Source organism: Gossypium hirsutum, chromosome A10 (genome assembly GCF_007990345.1).
Source record: "Gossypium hirsutum isolate 1008001.06 chromosome A10, Gossypium_hirsutum_v2.1, whole genome shotgun sequence".
NCBI lineage: Eukaryota > Viridiplantae > Streptophyta > Magnoliopsida > Malvales > Malvaceae > Gossypium > Gossypium hirsutum.
In genome coordinates this window covers 92,517,560-92,527,365 of record NC_053433.1, presented here as the reverse complement: position 1 = coordinate 92,527,365, position 9,806 = coordinate 92,517,560, and positions in this window count along the sequence as shown.

Genomic DNA, 9,806 nt, shown 5'->3' with positions numbered 1-9,806 from the left:
ACCTTAATTCTTCATGAATATATATAAACTTTACACATACCTAATTCATTTAACTCACATTCACATTCGATTTTACTTTGACATTTCCCGTTGAACCGTTCAAAATTGACAAGGATACTGGGATAACACAAATAGCTCATACAATGCCATATCCCAGATATGGTCTTACATGTTATCATATATCGATGCCACTGTCCCGGACAAGGTCTTACACGAGTCATATACGATGCCAATGTCCCAGAAATGGTCTTACACATTTTATCACTTTGATGCCAATGTCCCAGACTTGGTCTTACACGAATTCACACATTAGAAGTCCAAATGCTATGACACCAGTATCTTGTACAATTACTAAGGTTCGTTTGGAGCTTATGACTTCATCATTCAATCAACTCAAGCTTGAAACAAATCATCAAATACCCAATTTAATTCGGCAATATGAATATAAATGCTAATCAATTCGACAATATATATAAACATATACAATTGAATTCAAAAATATTTATTTACTTATGAACTTACATTGTACGGAAACGAACAGACTGGAATGACTATTCGATAACTTTTGACTTCCCCCGATCCAAATCTGATTCCTTCCTTTCTTGATCTAAATTAATACAAATTTGACTTATTTAATGCCATATTCATTCAATTCAATCCACAAACACATAAATGGGCATTTTGTACTTTAACCCCTAACATTTACATTTTTCTCAATTTAGTCCCTATTTCAAAATAACACAAAATACTCAAAATTTTAATAAACACTATTTAGGCTGAATTCTCGCTAGGTCCCTAGCAGCCCATTAGTTTCATTTATTTCATATTTTAACCCCTAAATTTTCAAATTTTTCAATTTAATCCTAAATAAGCATTTTTATCAAAAAATCACTTAATTAAACATAATAATCTATCAACAAATATTTATTTTTCATAATCAAACCGCAAAACATCAAGCTATCAACAATGGCAAATCAAAAATACATCAACAAATTCAAAAATTCAAGCATGGGCTAGCTACTATTCGAAGCAGCGATCTCAAAAACATAAAAATTGTCAAAAATCGAACAAAATCCATACCTCAATTTGAGCTTCAAAGTGTCGAATTTTAAAAGCTTTGAGATGGTTCTTTTTTTCTTCAATATTCGACCAAAAGATGAACATGCATGGCCATTTCATTTTTTGTTTTATTTTATTATCATTTTTTTAACATAAGTACCATATCAACCTTAATATTTAAATTACAAAACACATAATGGTTGTCCATTACCGTCCATTAGCTTTAATAGTGACCTAATTTCACTTTAAGGGCTTAACAATTAAATAACCATAGCAAATTAGTACTTTAATAAATAGAATGCCACTTTTACATTTTACGCGATTAAGTCCTTTTTATCCAATTAAACATACAAACGGTAAAATTAAATCACGAAAATTTCACACATATCAAATAACATGACGTAAACACTAAAAATAATATAAAAATAATTTTACAACCTCGAATTTATGGTTCCAAAACCACTGTTTCGATTTAGCTAAAACCGGGCTGTTACAGCTTAGCTTATAACCGAAATACTGATATCATGGACCAAAGCCAAATCAGCCGACATTCATGGCTCGAAGCCAACTCAATGTATCTCCTAGTGACATGTCACTAGTATCCTAATTTGTTCTTCAGGTTTAACCGGGATTTTCAATGTCGAATCTTCGTCGAACGAATCCATAAGATCTTAAATCAAAATTTATGCAATATCAAATCATTTAAACATGGTTATAATAAAGCTTATTGCATACGAACTTACCTCGGATGTGAAAACGACGAAATAGGTCGATTAGTCGATAACTTTAGTTTTCCCCCAATCAAGATCTGAATTTTGTTTTTCTTGATCTAAATATATTCAAAATTAACTTATTTAATAATCTCTCTATTTACTTTAATCCAAAACACACTTTTAAGCACATTTACACATTTTCCCCTAATGTTTCACCACTTTTACAATTTAGTCCCTAGGCTCGTAAAACAAAATTCATGAAATTTAATCACAATCCATACTAGCCGAATTACTATTATACCGCTATCAGCCCATATTTTTCATTTATTTCACATTTTAACCACTAAATTTACACATTTCATAATTTAGCCCCTAATTTGCATTTTCACTAAAAATCACTTAACAAAACTTGTACATATATCAACAAGCATTCATAATCTATCAAGAAACTTCAAAAATCATGCTTAATCATCAAGGGCATCATTCAAAATCTTTAATAGTTTTGCAAATTAGTCCCTGGGCTATCTAGACCTAATTGCAACGATCTTAAAAACGTAGAAATCATTAAAAACGGGACAAAAACTGACTTACAATTGAGCTAGGAGATGACCGAATGCTTCAAGCCCTAAAAATGGCTTTCTTATTTGCTAAAAATTGGCTAGGAAGATGATAGCCTTCAAAATTTTTTATTTTGTTTTATTTATTATACTTAAATAACCAAATTACAATATTAACCTTTAATATAAACCATTAAAATTCATTTATGCTTGTCCATCTTTGTCCACTAACACTAAAAATGGTTTATTTACAAAAAAGGACCTCTATTTAAAGTTTCATAGCTATTAGACACCTTTAGCTAATAGAACATCACTTCTGCATTTTACGCGATTTAGTCCTTTTTACCGAATTAAGCATTCAAATGATAAAATTTCTTAACGAAAATTTCACACAATCATATTTTCATACTGTAGAAATTAAAATAATAATAAAATAAATATTTCAACTTCAGATTTGTGGTCCCAAAACCACTGTTTCAATTTGATTAAAAACGGGCTGTTACACTATTTTCACAAATTGATTTAGTTTTCAAAAAGCCATAGATGAAGATATTTCTGGTTTACCATGCTTTAAATTTCCCAACACATTTTGAGCTATTATTCCAAAATTACTCTTTAAAATTCTAGACCTAATTTCGGATATGAAAACTTTGTATAATTTCCTCAAATGGTTTTTGCACGCAAAGAAAAATTGAAGCAAATGTTGCTCACTGGTTATCTAATGTTTAACTGATATTAGGCGATATTACATTGTTGAATCGTAATACAGAAAGAAAACTTATATTAGTAGATGAACCTAGACATGTCCTTATTCTAATCAGAAATAAGTAAAACAATTAAAAGACTAATATGTCATCTATCAAGTCCAATTTGGGATATTCTTTGTCTTGGGCATCGGAACGGATGAATCGCAGAAGATAGAGACATAGATGTGAATGACTGGACTAGCAGTACATTAGATTGGACCTAAGAAGAATAGTTCCTAAATTCGTTTATGGATTTATTCACTGTGACTTTCATGGTGTGGCATACCTAAATCATGAGTGAATGATGGACTATACATGCGTGACTCATAAACTTTAATGCAAGTAAAAGTTTGAGTTTGAACAGACAAGGAACCAAAAGTTGGTGTGTTGGGTGTACGACTTCTTGTAACACCCCTTACCCGTGTCCGACACCGAAATAGGGTTCGAGGCATTACCAGAATTAAACGTACACAAACATGAAAAACCAGACCGCAAAATTTCATTCATATTCAAAAGTATTCAAACACATCGGTTCATTCTTTATTTGGGAGTACGAAGCCCAAAACATGCATTAAAAGCGGTTTGGGGCTAAACTGAGAACTTTGGAAAGTTTGGAAAAACTTAGAAGATTTTCCATGAAACAAGGTCACACGTCCATGGGGACACAGGGACACGCCCATGTCCCTTGACACGCCCATGTCCTTAGGCTGTGTAACTCTATCTTTATGATGTAAGCAAAACAAATTGAACCACACGGCCAAGCCACACGCTCGTGTACTAGGCCGTGTGACGAATTAAATTCTTGCAAAAATGCTACAGACTTCATACGCCCTGGATACATACCTATGTCTCCAGGCCGTGTCATCCACACGGCTGAGACACACGGCCATGTCTTTGCCCGTTTGACCAATATTTAGGCCATTTTCCAAGCCTTTTGTTATCCTTAATCCCTTACACATTTATACACATCAAATACACATAACATAACATCAATTTAATGATTAAGCATCTTTCCTTAAGACACATTCTTAGCATTAGCATGTCGTCATTCATATGTACCACATACTCATGTGATACCAAGTCTAGGCACAACAATTCATATTCATTGGCCTTGCCATTGTGTTACCACTTTTACCATTAATTCATAATTTTCAACTTATCAATTAATCCTAACTTAATCATCAAGCACTCATGTTCAATCATCATCATCTTATTACCATATCACATGATTACTTCTTAGCTATGACCATTTCGATTGGTCATAAAGCATTCATCAGGCACATATGTCATAAAACTAACCATTCATAGCAAATAAGCATGACAACTTCATCACATCACAAAGCATCAGAACATAGCATAGATAGATAGGCTTACAAACCATAATCAATATGAGCCACATCTCATGGCCATATACAATAAATCGGTATAAGCCGATACATTTGGCTAAATCATAAGAACACATATCATAATAACTAAGTCCCTATACATGCCACTCACTCAAAGACATTTAAGGTTTATCAATACCCCAAAGGTGATAGCTTGATAATGTGATGCTACCTCCAACGATCTCCAACCCTGAGCCAACCTGACAACACTAAAAGAAATGGAAATAAGGGAGTAAGCTTTAAAGCTTAGTAAGCCCGTATGAAAATAATAAGCATTTCATGCCATTTCTTTACTTAAATCAATATTGTAATCACAACATAGCCTATATCACAAGCATCTTATGGGTATATCTACATACTTTCCATTCAAAACTCTTATCACACATTTACCTTCCCATGTTGTAGCTTATAAACACATAATTTTGCATCATACCTCATGTTCATCTTTCATTCAAACATAATTCACCACAAGGTCATCATGTATCTTAAACATAATGTAATGTAATCATATTATTAACATAGTGTACAATAAAGTCCTATAATTATAATTCATTCATTCGTATCTCATCAAGGTCTCATAATCATAACCTTCTCATGTGCAACATTACCACATGTTCATCACATATTAAGCTCATTGCTCAGGAGTTTCGAGTATGTACCTGTACCCTTTCAACATGATTATACCTTGTCATTTCTTTGACATAATCTTTGGATTACTCGTTGAAATTCTCTTTGGACTACCTGTTGAACACTTGGAATACTATCGGATACATCGAAAGTTTGCACCTAAGGGCCTTATATGTAGCCAATGCTACTTCATATCTTAAATCACATGTTGCTCGTTTACGAGCTACTCATAGGTCTGCTCATGCAGGCTGTCAGGTATCCGCAACACATGCTGGACTACCTTGCCATCAATAAAATATACGAGACCAATACCTGGACGCCAAAACATGTGTCGCATATATCACGAACTCAGACTACAACTCAATGAGTTCGGATGTCACATATATCATGAACTCAGACCACAACTCAATGGGTTCAGATTACATATTTCCTAGTGACATGTCACTTGTATCCTAAACTATTCCTAAGGTTCAAACGAGACTTTCTTACTTATCATGTCCCTATTGAACTTGCTCGAAGGGTACCTTTTACAGCTCATAAAACTCATCATAGCATAAGTTTTCATTTCATTTTACCTCTTCATAATGTACACAATTCAACAAAAGACCATGTTCCATCAAGTTTCCAATATATACATGATCAATCATTACATAACACATAAAAGATATTTGGATTATCAAATACTTCATGATATATGCCACTATCACGTACACAACATCATAAACATATAATTCAGCTCAATCGAATTAACACACCAATTTAGGTTTCAATCACAAACAACGATAACATTTTCGTAGGAACTTGTCGAATCCTCGTCGAGTACATCCGTATAACCAATTATACGATTTAAGTAATAATAAATGAGTATATCAATTCAAACATAACATTGCATTATTAGTATCACACGAACTTACCTCGAATCCAAGAACGGCTATTTATTTCGTTTCAGTCCATAATCTCGATCTTTCCCGATCTAAGCCCGAATTTTGTTTTTCTTGATATAAAAAATAAAATATAACTTATTTAAAACTCACATTATTCAAATCGGTCCAAAAATTATACTTTGGAAAATTTACAATTTTGCCCCTAAACTTTCTAATAATTACACTTTAACCCTTAGGCTCGTAAAATGAAATATGTACATTTTCTTTGTTACTCAAGCCTAGCCAAACCATTTTTACACTTATTGCAGTCCACATTTCTCTTTTATTTCACTTATCTACTACCCCTTTTAAAACTTTTACAATTTGGTCCTTTTTAAACATTTTCATGTAAAATCACTTAGTAAAAGATGTTAAACACACATCAATATTTCTTATTCCTCCATTAAACATCAACACACATGCATGTCACACACGGGTCAAATTTTAAACATGAACCCTACTTCAAAATATGGCTAGAAATGGGTAGATCATGTTACAACGACTTCAAAAATGCAAAGAACATAAAAAACGAGGCTTGAATACACTTACTATTAAGCTTGGAAGTTTGAAAACCCTAGCCATGGTGTCTTTCTGGTTCACACGGCCATGGAGAAGAAACGATGGACAATTTTGGCTTTTATTTTGTCTTTTAGTCCATTTAATAACCAAATTACCAAAATACCCTTAATACCTTTCTTTGAAATTTCATCTATCCAAGCCCATTTTTGTCCAAAATTTTAGAACTTGGTCAAATTACCATTTAAGGACCTCTAATTAATGATCCAAATCAATTTCATGCTAAAAGCTTCTAGAACTCATATATTGCGTCTTTTTCAATTTAGTCCCTAATGTCAAATTAGACACTTTATCTATAAAATTTCTTCATGATTTTTTTTCACAAGCATACAAGCATATCATAGATTATCAAACAATCATAACACAATTATTTCTATTTCAGATTTGTGGTCTCAAAACCACTGTTTCGACTAGGCCCTAATTCGGGATGTTACACTTCTGCAGTATGTAGCGTCATTCACAATAATAGAATTCATAGCCCGAGACATGGGTAAATGATATCCTCTCATTCACATCACATGCTTGATGAAAAGTAAACGTGGCCACTGTGTTGGAAAATTAAGTTTAGAAAACGCAACGGAAAATAAATATGAGGAAAAATAAGAGTTTTAAAAAAATTTTAGAAACAAGAACTTGGTCGTGATATCTAAAGTAATAAACACTTAATCAAAATTGTTCCTTTTCGATTTGCCTAGGATGAACACTTTGACCGAGTAGTCTTCTCCGCTATCCTCAAGCTCATACTTGCTGAGTGTGGGTTTGCTTCGAATTAGAAAATTTTCCATAAAATTACCAGTGGGACAATTTATAATTTCTCTAAATTTCTGGATTAGTTGTAAATAAGAAAAATATATCTAGAAATCTTTTGAAATAATTTCTTATAAAACTTTCTCTCTACAACTTTCTCTTGAATTCAAGTTTATGAAAAATAATGACCCAAGACTCATTTTATATAGGAAGAGTTTAGAAAGTTCAACTAAAATCAAACTTAATTAATTTAATATTAAATTAATATAATACTTATCAAGATAAATTTTATATTAAATTTAAGATTAAGTCTATTAAATTAATAGAATATTTATCTATAAGATGAATGTTAAATTAAATCTAATACTAAAATAATCACTTTCATATTAAATTAACAAACTATTGTCAAGATAAGTATCAAATTAAATTTAATATGAAATCTATTAAAATAATGTTATTTTTGAAATAATTAATCTGAAATTAAATTATCCGGTAGAGTCTTAGTAGGAGTGTGATTCTTCCATTGCTCAACCGCTAAAAGATCACCCGCTAACCATCGGAATGCGACCCTCATTGTCGTCGACACTGCCGTTTTCAGTGGTGCCATTGTAGGTGCGACACCTGCACGACACCCCGAGCCAGTTAGATCCGAGCTGAGTGACGACCCAACCAATCCGGTCTTACCACCAGTTGGACCGTCGGCTTGGTTTCACATACCAGACCCAGTTCGACCAGTTTTGGGTCTCATTATCAATTTTTGGTTCTTGATTCCAATGTTCAATCTCAAGTCCAAATTTCAAGTTCAATTTCTCATTTAGCCAATTGTCTGACTTGAAAATTAATTTTTAAAAGTATCATATTTATTTTAATTAATTTGATTAATATAATTTTACTTGATCAAAATTAATTTTCCTAAAAATCACTGAGATTTTCCAAAATTAATTTTTCAAGAAAATTCTTTAATCAAATTCTCTAGTTGAACAATCTCATGACCGCCCAATTTAATTCCACATCGAATAAATCGACTCAATTAAATTATCTACAAAGAAATAGAATTTCCTTTTGATTCAAATGCAGTCCGATCAAGCTTTTGTGGAGCTAGCGTAGAGACCAATAAAAAATATACAACTTTGTTGTAGTAATTGCAATTATGTCTAAAAGCATCGTTCCGATAATTTGCAATTTTCTTAATTATGGAGTCATTCCATAAGAAGTATCATGATTGAAAACTCTTTATTGTGTACTCTTTACGAAAGCAATTTATCCAACTACTTTATCCAATGATCTCATCATGTGTGTGTTACTATTATATGATTCCTTTGAGTTAAATCTGTTTATTTAACACAATTCCATTTTATCTCATTGTCACTATTGTGTCGATCACTATCAATAAGTGACTTTGATAAATGCTCGTTCAAGAACAAGAAACCCGTGACCACGTTCCATATTTATCAGACCACACAATGCCAATGAGAGGATATCGTTAACTCTTTAATCAAGCTATGAATTCTATTGTTGCTAGTAAAGTCATGCCATACAAAAGTCATGTACCCAACATACCGGTTATGAGCTCGACCATATTTAGAGCATAAGCCTCCACTTATATCAAAGCACATGGGTTGCATATGCATGGTCAGTGACTAACTCAGGATTTAAGTAAATCACACCATGAACGTCACAAATGAATTAATTCACAAATGGATTCAAAATTAATTGAACTTGGGTCTAGTCCAATGTATCATTCTTCCAATAAGTACATCTATGTCTCTACCCATGGAGTTAACTACTCCGATATCCAAGGCTAGCCATCTCCCCAATTGGAATTGTAGACTATATCATAATCTTTCTAAGTATTTTAATCAATGCTCACTTTAATTCTTTTATGAGATTTCAGACTCGTTTAGATTATCTACCAATGTAAGTTGTCTTTCTCATAATGTAAATATTCTTATAGTGTAACGTATCATCAGTTTGAACTTAGACAATCAATGAGCTAATATTTGCTTGTCACAATTTTCCTATGTATTCAAAACATGAAATATAAGAACACAAAAGATAGAATACTAAAATGTGAAATTAACTTTGTTTATTTATTCATCATTCAATTACATAGAAAATAGTTACATTTACTACAATATGGACACATTTTCCAACACACAGGTCATTCGTCATTGTGATAAATGACTTGATTACTATTTGATAGTAATTGAATTTTTATGAAAGAAGATGTAATGGTTACCGTGAGATACAATAGGATCACATTAGGAGAACAAATATTATACCAAAGAGATTAAGGATATCCTATGAGGGTAACAAACTTATGAAAATGACTTCGCAATGGTATGTCATTTGGGAGAGCTCAGTTACAATACTATAGTGGAATGACTTCATGACTAAATGAGTTTATAATTAATAGGTGAAAAAATAGAACTTAATTATAAATCATTTCATCTTATCAATTGGACTTAATAGA